Genomic DNA, 19,944 nt, shown 5'->3' with positions numbered 1-19,944 from the left:
TCTTCTTGATTCCATGGGAATTCAGGGAATCACCAGTCAGGGATCATAAAGCCTTTTTTTGACAGTCACTGTTTGTGAGGGTGTGCCTGAATTTGTGTGCATTTGTGTCTCACTGCAGAATTAGACATTTATCCACGTTTCTCGAAACGTCACATTTCAAATGTCAAATTTCGAAGGTTTTGGATGAGGTTAAAATATTAGATTTAGGCACTCATTCCAAATGGTTAAAGGGATAGGGATAGGGTTAAAATAAACATTAAAAAAAAATGAATGTTCACCACTGGGATCGAACCCGTAACCTTTTGATCCATAGTCAAGAGATTACCCAAGCGTACTTGATGGTAATAGCACTCACTGTCACCCCTAGTGGCTGCTTTTGAAGACATTTCCCGACATCCCCAAGAAATGGATAAACTTCCAATTTCAAAGTCACTCTTTAGAGATCAGCCTGCTATAATAGCACATCAGTATTGAGAGTGCGTATTACATGTAGGCCTGTGTGCATGTTTGTTAGTATGAACCCGTTGACAATACTTAACCCATACTGTTACCAGTAAGCCCAACTATAAAATACATTATAAAACTGGTTTGGATTCTGGATGTTGATGGACAAGCAGCGTTCCAAGGCGTGCTGTATTAGCCGTCAAAGACAATCCTATGCCTGCTTACAGTTCCATCTGAAAATGATCACTGCACGTCACTGCTGTCTGAATCATCTCCTGTATTTATCGCGCACGTTATTTCCCCTCGCTTCCAGCCTAGCATTTAGTTTGGAACACTCTGTCTGCCCGTCCGACCTTAAAAACAATGTCTCACTTGTCTCTAGCAACAGAACCAAATAGAACTAACAACCAGATTTTCTTTTCTCCAGAATACATCGTCTGATGGATTGAATGAAATTGCATGAATGACTTATCAACATAACGGTTTTCATGCGAATATGTAATTCGTTGTTAGTTTAATATGTTCGTAACAGTTTTATGAAGAGCATAATGGACGCGACGCTGTATCGCGGCGGGACGTTCAACACCATTTACCTCTGACTGTATTCATGATACAGCACTGTCTCTTGTCTCTTGCTTGGTTCTGTTCATTCTAGAGTACCTGTTTAGTTCATTTCTTAGCACTCCTACAATACCGTACAGCACGGCCCGTATTCACAAAGCATCTAAGAGAATAAGTGCTGATTTAGGATCAGTTTTGCCTTTTCGATAATAATGACCGATATAGACAGATCCTACATCAGCACTCCTACTCTGAAATGCTTTGTGGATATGGGCCCAGATCCCCGACTAAGAGACCGTTCTGGGCCTGCTGTATGTGATTTATTACCCTCTACTCGAAGCCCTGAGTCTGTAGTAGGTACTGTATGTACTGTAAGCTCCGTTACATTTGCATCAGACTCATATTCGCCTGCCCAGCTGAGAGACAGCCTATTGATGGAGAGAGCAGTGCTGTCTCGCGTGCACGCACTCGCGTGCACGCACACACACACACACACACACACACACACACACACACACACACACACACACACACACACACACACACACACACACACGACCTGGAACACCTGTGTCATTACTTACACTCAGGAAATGGGCCTATAAAGGGAATAGAGTCAAAACATACTCTGTCTCTCTCCATTCATTTCTGTAGTCTAGAACCATAGCCTCATAACACCATTCATTGAGGTTTTGCTTCCTTTTCGTAATAAGGTGAAGCGTGTGTGTGTGTGTGTGTGTGTGTGTGTGTGTGTGTGTGTGTGTGTGTGTGTGTGTGTGTGTGTGTGTGTGTGTGTGTGTGTGTGTGTGTGTGTGTGTGTGTGTGTGTGTGTTAAGGTGAAGCATGTGTATGCGTGTGCTTGCTTACGTGTGTGTTTTATGGTGAATCACGGATCGTACTGTGAGCTGTTTGCATAACTGAACCCTTGCAAATTAAATTATATGTCCTAAGAGTCAGTGAAATCATAATCAAGTCCATTCCTCCCTTTCTTTCTTCTCTCTCTCTCTCTCTCCCCCGTTACACCGACACTTCCCGAACTGCTCAGCCCCCAAGGGTGAGAGTGTGGTTTAAGGAGGTGAGTATAGAATTAGCACAGTTATACCGAAGACAGACACGTTCTAGAATTATCTCAGCAATAGCAGTGATGGCAGACACATTCTATTCACTATAGAATTAGCACAGTGAAGCAGTGAAGGCGTACACCATTTTAGTGAGCATAGAATAGTTATCGAACTGAAGGCACGCATCGTATAAAATGTGCACGGTTACAGAACTACTAAAGACAGACATATTAAAGTTCAGTATAACACTGAAGTCAGACACATTCTAGTATAGGGCGACACACGTATAATTAGCACAGTACAGCACTGAAGACACTGCAGCTCAAACTAAAAGGCTAAAAGGAGAGCTACCTGTCATATTCACTTAAGGAGCATCAGCACCCTTATTTATCTGAGGTACTGCAGTAATGCTAGCAGCAGCATTGGTTTACTGTAATATATTGTAGATTGCTCTTCAGTGCTTGCCTGGCTACCCAGACTTTTCAAACGCTACGCCTCACCCACGGATGTGTGTTTCTTCTCCACAATGAGCCTGGATCGAAGTACCGCCCCGTCTGATTGGTCTAGAAACCGATGGGTTGGGCCGAAGCCAGAACACGTGTGGGTAAAGCGCCACTGGCTTTTGACACTCGGATTGATTAGAGATGATCCAATCGCTGATGACTTTGTGTTGTACCACGCCCCTCGTGCCCCTCGTCACCACAAACGACTCCACTGATGGCAGTCAGACTACAGTATGTAGTCGGCGGAATCATTTATTGTGAGTTGTCAGGCTAGTTCAGGCTGGGGGGGGGGGGGGGGTAGCCCTTAGAAACGCATTGCCATTCATGAATAAATCATAAGGAATGAGGTTCTGAAGTGTCTGTCCTGTATTTAGGAGATGTACGAAAGCTCTTACGTGCATGTGCCTGCTGCTGAGGAGAGAGTGAGAGAGGAGGCTTGGGCCTGGTGTGGCAATTAGCCCATTATAATACAGGCCTATGATATGAAGGAGGTGTGCAACGTCAATCAAACTGACGACTCGGAGAGTTGAACTTGAGGTGAGGAAGTATGTTTTAGGCCTACCAGAGTTACTCCTATAATCTAAAATGATAATGATTATCTTTATTAAAAAAATTCTGATAGAAAATGAACGAATTAGCCTGTCTGACGGATAAATAAATGCATGTCGTGTCGTAGCATGCCACCAGCATATCTCTATCTCTCTGGGACTAGGCCTGACCCGCTGGGCACAGACGTCAGTTCAACATCTAGTTCTGATTTACAACTAATGTGAATACAATGTGAAATCGCCAGAAAATGTGACCATTTAGGTTAAAAGTTGAAATGCCTCTAAGTTGATTACTCTAATCAGTTGATTCAAAACATTGATTCAAAAGCATCGCATAGGGTTTTTGGTTGAAATTACACGGGGAGAAAAAAATATTCAACACGTTTTTGACCAGTAGGAATCTTCTCTTCCTTTATAGGACTTTTTAAAATATCAATAGCACAGTGCCTATAGGCCTATGCATGCAATGCCCTGCTGCATTTAGTGCTAAAATCTCAAAAAGCTGAACTGTGAGGTGGATAATTACTGTTTTAGGAAAGTAAAAACCAATAAAACAATAGGCTATGGAGATTTGCATATGCTAAACTTTGAAACACAAGGTACAGGGTTTCTGTAATTTGTTATAGGCTGTTTTTAAGGACATGTGCGGTGCATTCAGGTAGTATTCAGACCTCTTGACTTTTTCCACATTTTGTTACGTTACAGTATTGTTATTATTTTTACTCATCAATCTACACAGAATACCCCATAATAACAAAGCAAAAACAGGTTTTTAGAAAATTCGGCAAATGTATAAAAAAATATAAAAAAACAGAAATACCTTATTTACATAAGTATTCAGAGCCTCTGCTATAAGACTCGAAATTGAGTTCAGGTGCATCCTAAGATGTTTCTTCAACTTGAATGGAGTCCACCAGTTGTAAATTTAATTGATTGAACACGATTTGGAAAGGCACACACCTGTCTATCTAAGGTTCCACAGTTGACAGTGCATGTCAGAGCAACAACCAAGCCATGAGATCAAAGGAATTGTCCGTAGAGCTCCGAGACAGGAATGTGTCGATGCACAGATCTAGGGAAGGGTACCAAAAAAATGTCTGCAGCATTGAAGGTCCCCAAGAACACAGTGGCCTCCATCATTCTTAAATGGAAGAAGTTTGGAACAACCAAGACTCTTCCTAAAGCTGACCGCCCGGCCAAACTGAGCAATCAGGGGAGAAGGGCCTTGGTCAGGGAGGTGACCAAGAACCCGATGGTCACTCTGACAGATCTCTGCAGCTGTCCACCAATTAGGCAATTATGGCAATTATGGCCACTCCTCAGAAAAAGGCATAGCGCGCCTGGGGTTTTCCAAAAGGCAACTAAAGTCTCTCAGACCATGAGAAACAAGATTCTCTGGTCTGATGAAACCAAGATTGAACTCTTTGGCCTGAATGCAAAGCTTAACGTCTGGAGGAAACCTGGCGCCATCACTACGGTGAAGCATGATGGTGGCAGCATCTTAATGTTGTGATATTTGTCAGCGGCAGGGACTGGGAGACAAGTCAGGATCGAGGGAAAGATGAACATAGCAAAGTACAGAGAGATCCTTGATGAAAATAGCTGTGCAGCAACGCCCCCCATCCAACCTGACAGTGTTTGAGATGATCTGCAGAGAAGAATTGGAAATACTCCCAAAATACAGGTGTGCCAAGCATCATAGCCAAGAAGACTCGAGGCTGTAATCGCTGCCAAAAGTGCTTCAACAAAGTACTGAGTAAAGGTGTCTATATAAACGTATAAAAGAAACGTCCTCTCACTGTCAACAGCGTTTATTTTCATCAAACGTAACGTGTAAATATTTGTACGAACATAACAAGACTCAACAACTGAGATAAAAACTGAACAAGTTCCACAGACATGTGACTAACAGAAATGGAATAATGTGTCCCTGAACAAAGGTGGGGGGTCAGTATCTGGTGTGGCCACCAGCTGCATTAAGTATTGCAGTGCATCTCCTCCTCATGGAGTGCACCAGATTTGCCAGTTCTTGCTGTGAGATGTTACCCCACTCTTCCACCAAGGCTTGTGCAAGTTCCCAGACATTTCTGGGGGGAATAGCCCAAGCCCTCACCCTTCGATCCAACAGGTCCCAGACGTGCTCAATGGGATTGAGATCCGGGCTCTTCCCTGGCCATGGCAGAACACTGACATTCCTGTCTTTCAGGAAATCTCGCACAGAACAAATGGTACGGCTGGTGGCATTGTCATGATGGAGGGTCATGTCAGGATGAGCCTGCAGGAAGGGTACCACATGAGGGAGGAGGATGTCTCCCTGTAATGCACACTGTTGAGATTGCCTGCAATGACAACAAGCTCTGTCCGATGATGCTGTGACACACCGCCCCAGACCATGACGGACCCTCCACCTCCAAATCGATCCCGCTCCAGAGTACAGGCCTCGGTGTAGCGCTCATTCCTTCGACGATAAATGCAAATCCGACCATCACCCCTGGTGATACCGACTCATCAGTGAAGAGCACTTTTTGCCAGTCCTGTCTGGTCCAGCGACGGTGAGTTTGTTGCCCATAGGCGCCGTTGTTGCCGGTGATGTCTGGTGAGGACCTGCCTTTACAACAGGCCTACAAGCCCTCAGTCCAGCCTCGCTCAGCCTATTGCGGACAGTCTGAGCACTGGTGGACGGATTGTGCGTTCCTGGTGTAACTCGGGTAGTTGTTGTTGCCATCCTGTACCTGTCCCGCAGGTGTGATTTTCGGATGTACCGATCCTTTGCAGGTGTTGTTACACATGGTCTGCCACTGCGAGGATGATCAGCTGCCCACCCTGTCTCCCTGTAGCGCTGTCTTAGGCATCTCACAGTACGAACATTGCAATTTATTGCCCTGGCCACGTCTGCAGTCCTCATGCCTCCTTGCAGCATGCCAAAGGCACATTCACGCAGATGAGCAAGGACCCTGGGCATCTTTCTTTTGGTGTTTTTCAGAGTTAGTAGAAAGGCCTCTTTAGTGTCCTAAGTTTTCATAACTATGACCTTAATTGCCTACCGTCTGTAAGCTGTTAGTGTCTTTTAACGACCGTTCCACAGGTGCATGTTCATTAATTGTTTATGGTTCATTGAACAAGCATGGGAAACAGTGTTTAAACCCTTTACAATGAAGATCTGTGAAGTTATTTGGATTTTTATGAATTCTCTTTGAAAGACAGGGTCACGAAAAAGGGTTTATTTATGTAAATGTGATATTTCAGTTTTTCATTTGAATAAATTAGAACATTTCTAAAAACCTGCTTTTGGTTTGTCATTATGGAGTATTGTGTGTGTAGATTGATGAAGAAAAAAAACGATTTAATTATTTTTATAATAAGGCTGTATCGTAACAAAATGTGGAACAAGTCAAGCGGTCTGAATATTTTCCAAATGCACTGTAAATGTGGCTCTTTTGGCCAAAATCCTTTGTTTATTGATGGCGCTGACTGAGTGGATGGGTTATGCCCTAATGGGTTACGCACTCCATGCATATGGATGACCGTTCAATGTCTCAAATGTCCGATCAATTTAAATCTTTTCCGGTCACTGGTCAGGCGCCAAGTTTTCCTAACAAAAACCCAAAGCTGTCATCAAGGCAAAGGGTGGCTACTTTGAAGAATCTAAAATCTAAAATGTATTTTCGTTCGTTTAATACTTTTTGGGTTACGACATGATCCCATATATGCTATTTCATAGTGTTGATGTCTTCACTACTATTCTACAATGTAGAAAATAGTAAAAATAAAGAAAAACCCTTGAATGAGTAGGTGTGTCCAAACCTTTGACAGTATGTGTGCACGTACTCATGTGTGAATGCATACATGATGAAATACTTTACTTCCCCAATAGTGTTTCAGGCAGCTACACAAAGGAAGGCAGTAGTTGAGGGTTACGTTTTTAGAGTTTGGCTCTCTGAGTGCTGGAGGTGGGCCTCCCCAGATTGGGGCCCCTTTCCTTTCCTTTAGATGCACACGGGTTGTCTAAGGACACAGTGAACCGGGCTACCCGATCTGAGAGGCTGAGCAAGGGGGGCAGCGACGGGACGACCGGCCGGCTGGAAGGAACACACAGAGAATCCTTAGAGCCCAAAACCGACCGGTCGGCTTGCTCAACCATTGCTGGTGGGAGGGGGGAGAGAGGGATGGGATTGGAGGGGAGAGAGAGAGGGGAGGATCCATGAGGAGGGGCAGTAAAAGGAGGGAGAGAGGATAGATTCATATAGGGAAATAACAGAAAGGAGACAGAGAGAGAGAGGGAAAGGGAAGGGAGCGAGAGCGGGAGAGAGGGCCAAATGTAAATGGAAAACTGTATATTTCCACTGTTGTTTAGAGAAAGTCGACAATCCAAAGCTACATGGAAATAGCATCATAACTTCATTCGTTTTTGCTCTGATATCTTGATTTGAGAGCAACTATTGTTATGGATCATAGGAGTGCTAGTTCTATAAGTTGATGTTTTCATCCTTCTCAATCATCTGAGTAACGTTTTCCAGCTCAATCTGTGAGGTGACAACATATCAGACCTCCCCTCTCCCCCTTTCTCCCTCTGTCTCCCACTATTCTGTAAGTCTCTCTCTCTGTTCCTACACACAGACCCTCTACCATTGCCCTTCTCCTCACCCTCTCCTCTCTCCCCCTCTCTCTCCCTCTCTCCTGTGTCCAGACCTTCTCCTATTTCCCTCCTCCTTCACTCTCTTACCTCTCCTCTCAATTCAATTTCAATTTAAGGGGCTTTAAATCAAATTGTATTTGTCACGTGCATACTTACAAGCCCTTAACCAACAATGCAGTTTTAAGAAAATACCCCAAAAAAGTAAGAGATAAGAAAAACAAATAATTAAAGAACAGCAGTAAATAACAATAGCAGGGCGATATACAATGGGTACCAGTACAGAGTCAATGTGTCATTGTGCGGGGGCACCGGTGTCGAGGTAATTGAGATAATTATGTACATGTAGGTAGGGTAGGGTCGTTAAAGTGGCTATGCATAGATGAGAGTAGCAGCAGTGTGTGGGGGGGGGGGGGGGGAGCAATGCAAATAGTCTGGGTAGCCATTTGATTAGCTGTTCAGGAGTCTTATGGCTTGGGGGTAGAAGCTGTTAAGAAGCCTCTTGGACCTAGACTTGGTGCTCCATAACCGCTTGCCGTGCAGTAGCAGAGAGAACATTCTATGACTAGGGTGGCTGGAGTCTTTGACAAATTTTAGGGCCTTCCTCTGACACCGCCCGGTATAGAGGTCCTGGTGGCAGGAAGCTTGGCCCCAGTGATGTACTGGGCTGTACGCACTACCCTCTGTAGTGCCTTGCCGTTGGAGGCCGAGCAGTTGCCATACCAGGCAGTGATGCAACCCGTCAGGATGCGCTCGAAGGTGCAGCTGTAAAACCTTTTGAGGATCTGAGGACCCATCACAATTATTTTCAGTTTCCTGGGGGGAAATAGGTTTTGTCGTGCCCTCTTCATAACTGTTTTGGTGTGCTTGGACCATGTTAGTTTGTTGGTGATGTGGACGCCAAGGAACTTGAAGCTCTCAACCTGCTCCACTCCAGCCCTGTCGATGAGAATAGGGGCGTGCTCGGTCCTCCTTTTCATGTAGTCCACAATCATCTCCTTTGTCTTGATCACATTGAGGGAGAGGTTGTTATCCTTGCACCACACGGTCATGTCTCTGACCTCCTCCATATAGGCTGTCTCATCGTTGTCGTTGATCAGGCCTACCACTGCTGTGTCATCAGCAAACTTAATGATGGTGTTGGAGTTGTGCCTGGCCGTGCATTAATGAGTGAACAGGGAGTACAGGAGGGGACTGAGCACACACCCCTGAGGGGCCCCCGTGTTGAGGATCAGTGTGGCGGATGTATTGTTACCTACCCTTACCACCTGGTGGCGGCCCGTCAGGAAGTCCAGGACCTAGTTGCAGAGGGAGGTGTTAAGTTCCAGGGTCCTTAGCTTATTGATGAGCTTTGAGGGCACTATGGTGTTGAACGCTGAGCTGTAGTCAATGAATAGCATTCTCATGTAGGTGTTCCTTTTGTCCAGGTGGGAAAGGGCAGTGTGGAGTAAAATAGAGATTGCATCGTCTGTGGATCTGTTGGGGTGGTATGCAAATTGGAGTGTGTCTAGGGTTTCTGGGATAACGGTGTTGATGTGAGCCATGACCAGCCTTTCAGAGCACTTCATGGCTACAGACGGTTGTCATTTAGGCAGGTTACTTTAGTGTTATTGGGCACAGGCACTATGGTGGTCTGCTTGAAACATGTTGGTATTACAGACTCAGACAGGTAGAGGTTGAAAATGTCAGTGAAGTCCCTGGCCACTATGAGCGCTGCCTCTGGATGAGCATTTTCTTATTTGCTTATGGCGGAATACAGCTCATTGAGTGCATGGGAGCACATTTCCTGGCATGGGAAACATATGTTTACATTGCCAAAGTAAGTGAAATAGATAATAAACAATATTGAAATAAACGTAAACGTTACACTTACAAAAGGTTCCCAAAAGAATTAAGATATTTCAAATGTCATAGTATGTCTACATACAGTGTTGTAATGGTGTGAAAATAGTTAAAGTACAAAAGGGAAAATAAATAAACATAAATATAGGTTGTATTTACAATGGTTTTTGTTCTTCACTGGTTGCCCTTTTCTTGTGGCAGCAGGTCACACATTTTGCTGCTGTGACTGTACACTGTGGTATTTCACCCAATGGATATGGGAGTTTATCAAAACTGGATTTGTTTTCGAATTCTTTGTGGGTCTGTGTAAAATGAGGGAAATATGTGTCTCTGATATGCAGGGATGCAAACTCGTGAGAGCCCACAAAGGTGACACTTTTTTGTTGTTGCACTGAAACATGCAAAAGATCCCTGCTAGGGGGAAATGCAGGTTTTAACTATTTAAAAACAACAAATAATATGATCTACATGATCAGTCTAAATATTGCACTTGGCAAAAAAATATCTTAAAGTAGAAATAGAATGAAACAAACAGGCATTCTTTTTTTGCTCTACTCTGGCGGCCATTATAGACATCGATCAAGTGCACAAGGCTACATGTGCAAAAATAATGTTCACTGAGTAAAAATATATATAATCCTCCCTCCCTCACACACACACACGTGTTACTGTCAAGTTCAACACAACAAAAACAATATCTTGGGCTACACTGCACATTATTACATTGTACACTTTCTGCCTGTGGGACATCTGTTCTACAATGTGCCAGCAAAAGTGAGAAAGAGGGAAAGTGTGTGGTGTTCCTTTCACCTCTATAGTGGCATCCTGTTTAAGCCAGGCCCAGCTCCAGCTACACTTGATCCCTGAATCCACTTGTTTAACAATCAACGCCTCATTTTCACCTAATTCTCTCATTCTGAAAAATAACCACATACCATAGAGGGAAAACATTAGTTAACAGATAGTGGTTAGTTCGTTAGCTAGTTAGGTGGTTGTAAATTTTAACGGCTCTTTTCTGGATTTTGATAATTAGCAGGTGTCGGCCTAAATCTGCTCTGCATGCATTATTTAGTGTTTTACATTGTACACTGAGGATATTTTTGCAGAATTCTGCATGCAGAGTCTCAATTTTGGTGAGCGGAACCCAGACCTCACAACCATAAAGGGCAATGGGTTCTATAACTGATTCAAGTATTTTTAGCCAGATCCTAATTGGTATGTTGAATTTTATGTTCCTTTTGATGGCATAGAAGGCCCTTCTTGCCTTGTCTCTCAGATCGTTCACAGCTTTGTGGAAGTTAACTGTGGCGCTGATGTTTAGGCCAAGGTATGTATAGTTTTTTGTGTGCTGTAGAGCAACGGTGTGTAGATGGAATTGGTATTCGTGGTCCTGGCAACTGGACTTTTTTGGAACACCATTATTTTTGTCTTACAGAGATTTACTGTCAGGGCCCAGGTCTGACAGAATCTGTGCAGAAGATCTAGGTGCTGCTGTAGGCCTTCCTTCTTTGGGGAGAGATCATCAGCAAACAGATCATCAGGAAACAGTAGACATTTGACTTCAGATTCTAGTAGAGTGAGGCCGGTTAGCTACAGACCGTTCTAATGCCCTCACCAATCCGTTGATATATATGTTGAAGAGGGTGGGGCTTAAGCTGCATCCCTGTCTTACCCCCCGGCCCTGTGGGAAAAAATGGTGTGTTTTTTGCCAATTTTAACCATATACCGTAATATTTTAGCACACTTGTTGCTTGTGTACATGGATTTTATAATATCGTATATTTTCCCCCCAACACCACTTTCCATCAATCTGTATAGCAGGCCCTAATGCCAAATTGAGTCGAAAGCTTTTATGAAATCAACAAAGCATGAGAAGGGTGTATACGTGGTCTGTCGTACGGTAATTTGGTAAAAAGCCAATTTCACATTTGCTCAGTACATAGTTTTCGCTGACAAAATGTTATGAGTCTGCTATTAATGATAATGCAGAGGATTTTCCCAAGGTTGCTGTTGATGCATATCCCATGGTAGTTATTGGGGTCAAATTTGTCTCTGATTTTGTGGATTGGAGTGATCAATCCTTGGTTCCAAATATTGGGGAAAATGCCAGAGCTGAAGATGATGTTAAAGAGTTTAAGTATAGCCAATTGGAATTTGTGGTCTGTATATTTTATCATTTCATTTAGGATCCCATCAACCCCACAGGCCTTTTTGGGTTGGAGGGTTGGTATTTTGTCCTATAGTTCCTTCAGTGTAATTGGACAATCCAGTGGGTTCTGGTAGTCTTTAATAGTTGATTCTATGATTTGTATTTTATCATGTAAATGTTTTTGCTGTTTGTTCTTTGTTATAGAGACAAAAAGATTGGAGAAGTGGTTTATCCAACTCTTTGTGTTGTTGTTTGTTTAGAGTTTTCCAATTTTCCCAGAAGGGGTTAGATTCTATGGATTCTTCAATTACATTGACCTGATTTCTTCCGCACTGTTCCTTCTTTTTCCGTAGTGTATTTCTCTATCGTTTTAATGATTCACCATAATGAAGGCGCAGGTTTTCTGGGTCTCTATGTTTTTGGTTGGATAGGTTTCTCTATTTCTTTCTTAGGTTTTTGCATTCTTCATCAAACCATTTGTCATTGTTGTTAATTTTTTGATAGGGAAGCTGAGAGGTCAAATATACTGTTTAGGTTTTCTACTGTCAAGTTTACGCCTTCACTATTACAGTGAAACATTTTGTCCAGGAAATTGTCTAGAAAGGATTGAATTTGTTGTTGCCTAATTGTTTTTGGGTTGATTTCCACACTACTTTCCTTCCATCTATATAATTTCTTAATATCATTCAGTTCCGTTGGCTTCGATGTCTCATGAATTGAGCAAAGCTCTGTTCAATTTGAGTGTGATTTTGCTGTGATCTGATAGGGGTGTCAGTGGACTGACTGTGAATGCTCTAAGAGACTCTGGATTGAGGTCAGTTATAAAGTAGTCTACAGAACTACTGCCAAGAGATGAGCTATAGGTGTACCTACCATAGGAGTCCCCTCGAAGTCTACCATTGACTATGTACATACCCAGCGTCCGACAAAGCTGCAGGAGTTGTAACCCGTTTTTGTTGGTTATGTTGTCGTAGTTATGTCTAGAGGGGCATATGAGCGAGGGAACGCTGTCACCTCCGTGTAGGTGTTTGTCCCCCTGTGTGCTGAGGGTGTCAGGTTCTTGTCCACTCTGACTCTCACTCTCCTGTCCCCCTCTCTCTCTGTTGCTACACACATACCTTCTCTGAGTGCCCTCTTTGCTCCTCTCCTCTCTATCTCCCCTGGGTTGTTCCACCACAAAAAAGCATAAGAGGTTTGACACCCACCCTCTCAGATTTTTCTGAAATCGTTTAATTAGTTAGTAACAGATACGATTAACAGATACGATTAGCAATCCTGAAACATTCTTTTGTTGAAATATAATTTGATCTCTGAGAAATTAAGCTGATTGATTGCACCCAATTTGGCCATTGTAATGCATAGGATTCAGATGATATTCAATAAATATTGTGCCCAACATTCGATTTAAACCAAATTTCTTCTTACCAATGAGTAAGACATGAGGAATCACGCAAAAATTGTCAAAAGCCACCCACAGACCCCCACACCCCACACCCCATCCAACCCAACAACAAGTATACAGTATAAGTTCTATATGGTTGACAAATAGTATGAAGCTGTGGCTTCGAGTATTGATTCTCCATACTATGTAATGTATTCCCTGTGATTCCATTGATGTTTTTTCTTTCTGTTCAGAGAATTTTGACGTTGAAATCGCTTGCATTATTTACCATAAAGTTGAATGAAAGTACCAGGTCTGAACACTAGATGCCGCTTTTCCTGCTATACAGCCACACTCATCAATTTTGCTGGTCTCTTGTGTTTATTAAATAGATCACAACATTTACTTTGTAACTTTGGGCAGTAAACAATAATATTTGGCTCATGATTGAAATTAATTTTATGGTCGTCCTCACAATTCAAGCCAGTCCTCTATGAAAGCAAATCAGTTTGCCCTTCTCTTAGCAACCTAATGCTTCAACTCAACTCTCCTTGACTAGTCAAACAAGTGCAAGCTCTCTAAGAGGCCCATCACTATGCAAAATTGTACAGTGGCTTCAGAAAGTATTCACACCCCTTGACTTTTTCCACATTTTGTTGTGTTACAGCCTGAATTTAAAATTGATTATATTGAGATTTTGTGTCACAATATCCCATACTGTCAAAGCGGAATTATGTTTTTAGAAACTTTTACAAATGTATTCAAAATGAAAAGCTGAAATGTCTGGACTCAATTAGTATTCAACCCCGTTGTTAAGTCTAAATAAGTTCAGGTGTAAAGATTTGCTTAACGAGTCACATAATAAGTTGCATGGAATCACTGTGTGGAATAATAGTGTTTTAATTAATAAACACAAAAGACCAGCGAAATGAATAGAAGCATGTGGCGGTATAGTAGGTACAGTGGCATCTAGTGGCCAAAACCTGGTATTCACACTACTTTCTGGTAAATAATGCAAGTGACTTCAAATACAAATTTCTCTGAACATGGGTAAAAACATCACCAGATTCATAGGGAATACATTACATAGTATGGAGAAGCAATACTACAAGCTGCAGCTTCATACTACTTGTCAAACATAGAGAAATTATACTGTATACTGGATTTACCTAGGATGTGGGTAGTCCATGGGTGACTATTGACCAAGAAAATGTGGATTCCTCATGTCTTACTCGTTGGTAAAAATAAGTTTGGTCCAAATCGGATGTTGGGTACTATATTTACTGAATATTATCTGAATCCTATTCATTAAGATGGCCAGATACTTTTTAATTTCAACAAGAAATTATGTTTCAGGAATGCCAATCTTACTTGCTTCTAACTACAGCAGCAATTGATTTCAAAACAATCTGAGATGGTGGGTGTCATGGCTTGTTGAAATTACATGGAACGCCTCTCCCTCTCCCCTTCGTCCCTCTGTCTGTTCCTACACCATCTCTCATCGCTTTTCTTTCTTTTCCTTCCTCTCCTATCCCCCTTCTCCCGTCATTTACCCCCCTATCCCTCTCTCCCCTTGTTCCTCCCTGTCTCTGTGAGTGTGTGAGAGTGTGTCTGGGCTCTGCTGGATAGGCTTTGTTCTGTGAACAGTGGAGGCCGGTCCTGCCCACAGGGGCTACAGCCATGAATACCTGCACTGTGAGAGTACCACTCTTTCACTTCACACCGCTTTCTCTACAGGAATGCCTAACCAGTGAGGAAAGACGCACACACTCACAAACACACACAGACAAACACAATGCACCCCAGTATGCATGCCACGCACACGCAACATACACAAACGCCAGTATGCACACAAACACAACTACACACTTTCTCACTTTCTTTGTCTTACACACGCATACATGTACGTGCAAACACACTCACACACACACCCCAACCATACACACAACACACACTGAATGAATCATGACGTGATGAAAAGCCAGTGTTTTGTGTGTGAACTCTCTCACCCTGGACTCACATCCTGAGAGCCTTTCTCCTCCATCAGTCTCTGCAGAGCTTTCCCTCTAATTAACAACCATCAGCTCCAATAGCATTGGACCACTCTCCCCCACTCTCCCCCTATCTCCCACAGGCCGAATCTTCCCTTGTCTCCCCTAGTCTCAGCCCAGTCTCTCCCTGTCTCACCCACAGCCACTGGCCAAACTCACCTCACTTCCCTAGAGCCCCTATTCTCACACCAGTCACCCTATCCCTCAGCTCCAGCCCCCATTCCCAGGCCCCAGCCTCTAGCCCGAACACATAGAGGAGCGGGCCCAGGGCAGACCGGTGAGTCTGTGTGGAGTGTGAATGACTGTGGTGATTAACAACTTCTCAGGGTGTCTAATCCCCCAATTAATGATGTGCTAGACTTCAAACTTCAAACTCAAAGGAATGCGTCCCAAATGGCAACCTGTTCTCTATTTAGTGCACTACTTTTGACCAGGGCAAATAGTGAATAGGGTTGCATAAAGGACACAGACAAAGACTGGGCAGCCATACAGTAAAGATTTAGCTGGCCCGAGGGAGAGCAGAGTATTCAGGATCCTTCAGAGGGGGAGATCTATTTAAAAAAGAGTCAAAATTAACTACAGGTTATTTCATGAGGTCATTGAAAAATAAAAAATCTCTACTTTACCTCTATTTACTATTTCAGGTTTAATCCAAACCTCAACCCCAAAGTAGAAGCAGGAGCCTTGAGCAGCCTTGCTACAATAGGGAGGAAGCAAAGGTGTGGTGAGTGTAAACCTGGTGTTTACAGCAGTTTAACTGGAGGTTGAGTACAGTATAGGTGGCCTCTGGCAGCTGTTTACTGACACACAAGGCTCTCAGTGTTGTGTAGTCTGGAATGAGGTGTTGCCTGAGAAACACTACAGGGTCCTGTTCGGTGGGGCCCACTGTAGCAACAAAGAGTGCAACAGAAACACCAACATCTGTTTTCTTATTGGACAAGCGCCGGTACTGTTTCAAAATGTTTTCCTACTCAACAGTAACCAGGTAAGAGTGCTGAATGGAATAAAGTGGCAGTGATGACACACAGGGCGTGGTAATGAGGAAAACAGACAGACAGAGTGCTCAGTGCAGGTCCAGGGCTAAGTCTGATTTTACACCCTATTCCATAGACTGTATAGTGCACACATTATGACCACAGCCCAATGGGAAATAGAGTGTCAAAGCAGTGCACTTTACATGGAAAAGGTCTTCATTTTAGGCCAGGTCAGCTCCCTCACCCTCACCCTGCGCCTCTCAGAGCCTTTTTTTTGTAATTTAGCAGACGCTATTATCCATAGCAACTTACATTAGTGCATTAATGTTAGGATAGCTCGGTTAGACGACAACATATCATCACTATCGTAGCAAGTACATTCCCCCCCCCCAAAAGTAGTTATCAGTAAATGTGATCTTACAGTGATGTGATCTTCGACAGGAAGCCAGTGTAGTGTGAGGAGGAGCAGGGTGGCATGGGAGAACTTGGGAAGGTTGAACACGAGGCCCGCTGCGGCTTTCTGAATTTGCAGGGCTTTGATGGCACAAGCGGAGAGCCCAGCCAACAGAGTGTTGCAGTCGCGTGGACGGGAGATGACAAGTGGCTGAATTAGCGTCTCCCTTCCTGTGTGAGGAAAGGTCGTAGTCTGTGGATGTTGTAGAGCATGAACCTGCAGGACCGAGTCACTGCATTGACGTTTGCAATGACGGACAGGGTGTTGTCCAAGGCCACGCCAAGGTTCTTTGCACTCTAGGAGGGGGACACCGTGGAGTTATCAAACGTGACAGAGAGTTCTTGGAGCAGGCAGACCTTCCCTGGTAGGAAGAGCCGCTCTGTCTTGTCGAGACTGAGCTTGAAGAGGTGGGCCGACATCCAATCTGAGATGTCTGTCACCTGGGTGTCAGAAGGGGGGATTTAGAAAAGTAGTTGAGTGTAAAGAGAGGTCTTGAATGTGGTCTCTTTGAAGTCAGTATTTACCACTATTGAATATTTTTTCTTAAATCAGTGAGAACTCAAGTTATTATTTATTTTATTGAACCATTATTTTAGAAATACATCAAATAAACAACACATCTATAAACATATATTATATAGAGTGGAGAACACTGTGGTGAAGTGTGTGAACCAATTATTATTTTTCATTTTTTTTAATTAAGCTTTATTTAACTAGGCAAGTCAGTACAAATTATTATTTACAATGACGCCTAAGCAGGCCAAACCCAGACGACGCTGGGCCAATTGTGCACCGCCCTATGGAACTCCCAATCACGGATGTGATGCAGACTGGATTCGAACCAAGTATTGCAGTGTGTTAGACCACTGGAGCCCAATGTGTATTGTCTGTTGATTTTGACATGTTGTGGCTTTCGAGTGCCTTGTTTGCTGTTCATACACATATTTCATTAGGGGTTATATATATATATGCAGTTGTTTCAATGGTTGCATAGTATTCATTTGAGAGACTTTTGAAATATTTTATTTTATACTGTATATATATAGCAATCAAAGAAAATCTTTCAAATATATTGTTTTTCTTACATTTAGGTTTCAGCGAGAATTTAATTGTAAATGTACAGTATTTTCCTGGTGCCAGTATAATGCTGTACATTTACAAGGACATGTTTTACAGTGCACCACCACCACCCAACCTCACCCCACTGCTCACGCCACCATCACCACAATTCCAACCATCAACACCACTACCATCTCAGAAGGTTGGTGGCACCTTAATTGGGAGGACGGGCTCGTGGTAATGGCTGGAGCGGAATTGGTGGAATGGTATCAAACACAATGTGTTTGAGGCCATTCCATTTGCTCGTTTCCAGCCGTTATTATGAGTCATCCTCCCCTCAGCAGCCTCCACTGACTTCCACCACCCTCATCCCATTCAACCCACCACCATCAACACCACCACCCACTTTCACCCCACTGCTCAACCCCACCACCATCCCAACCGTCAGCACAACCACCAACACCCTCATCCCACTGTTCAAACCACCACCACTCATCCCAACTGTCAGTCCACCACCCCCATCACCACCGCCCCCACCTTGTATGATCTGACAGACCCCCCCCCCCCCCCCCGTTCTCCTTCACCCCCAGAGGCGTCCTGTCATCACCAGTGTCTGCCAAGTCAGTCACAACCCGAAACACACCGTCATGTCCATCTCGCACCACACAGCACTAGGCTGGGTATAAACAGACACCAGTTAGAACTGGACCATGCATGTTGCTCAATCTCTGGTCTTGGTTTCTTCTCCTTAATGGACGTGTTTGTGTGTGATGGCATTTATTTTGCAATGTCTCTGTTATTTAAAGGAGGTAGGAGGGGATTTCTGAGCTCGGATGTGATATACTTTCTCCTTTAGAGGCTGTATAGAGTTATTTTCAGAGGAAACCCTTTTCGCTAGTCTAATTATCTCATATATTCACTTGGTTTTGACCCCACACAATATCAACAGAGCCCTCACAGATAACCTGGATGGTCGATATCACCAGATCCTTTTCCAAACAAAAGACTAATTGGATATGGTTCTCCATCTCCAGCTCTTGGTGCCTCTTCTCCAGAGTGATGGTGTACAGCGCTCCTGTCACATATAGGCGCTCTTACCATCCATAACACGGGTGTTAATATCCTGGGACAGCTTAGTCAAATAAATTACTGCTGTAGGTCCCAGATATACAAGCAGGGAAAATGAAGATAGTACCCGATATCAAAAGCCATGGGTGGAGGATAGACTAACATAAATGCCGTTTACACACCTTTTGCAGATTAATTGATTGAAAATATCGGGGGGGTTACTTTATTCATGGCGAACTGCGATCGGCAAATACCCACATACTTTTTTTAACCATTTGATTATTGCTCGTAACTGTTTTGCATTTTGAAAAGAATAATGGGCAAGTGTTGCACAATCCAGGTGTGGAGAGCTCTTAGAGACTTACCCAGAAGGACTCACAGCTGTAATCACTGACAAAAGTGCTTCTACAAAGTATTGACTCAGGGGTGTGAATACTTATGTACTGTAAATTATATATTTGTGTATTTCATTTTCAATAAATTTGCAAACATTTCTAAAAACATGTTTTCACTTTGTCATTCTGGGGTATTGTGTGTAGATGGGTAAGACTGTTAGTTATTTTAAATCCATTTTGAATTCAGGCTGTAACACAACAAAATGTGGAACAAGCCAAGGGGTGTGAATACTTGCTGAAGTCACTGTATCTCTTTGATTGCACATCCTTTTGCTATTCACAGGCAGTGAAAGAGTCATACACTTCATCAGTGTGTACATTCATAAATGTGTACATAGTTTTCAATATCAACATAGATTTGGAATACTGTTCATGTATAGATTCATTCATACATATTTGAATTACATGGTTTACTGTATACAGTATATATGTGTGTGTGTGCATGCGTGTGTGCGTGCGTGTGTGTGTGCGTGTTTCTTTGTTTTGAAGTTCATACTGTTCCATTCTTGTTCCTCCCCCAGGAAGCCTCCCAAATGGCACCCTATTCCCTATATAGTGCTCTGCTATAAACCAGGGGGTTCAATACTGCCTGCAGGTAGTTTGGGGGTGGGGACAAACTCAGTATACTTTAAAATGACCATAACCAAATGAAAACTGTGTAGAAATGATAATGGACCTACATTCATACAGTGTCCAGCTCACTAATAATCACCCAAATGAAAGCTAGATAGTCAGGGTGCATTGGAAATTCCCAAAACGATGGATAGAGGACATTTTTGGGAACATTTTGACAGTGAGGAAATATAACCCCTTTTCAGTGC

The sequence above is a fragment of the Salvelinus fontinalis genome, chromosome 13 (genome assembly GCF_029448725.1).
Source record: "Salvelinus fontinalis isolate EN_2023a chromosome 13, ASM2944872v1, whole genome shotgun sequence".
Lineage (NCBI taxonomy): Eukaryota > Metazoa > Chordata > Actinopteri > Salmoniformes > Salmonidae > Salvelinus > Salvelinus fontinalis.
The sequence above is the reverse complement of the archived record's forward strand: the minus strand, read 5'-3'. Positions refer to the sequence as shown.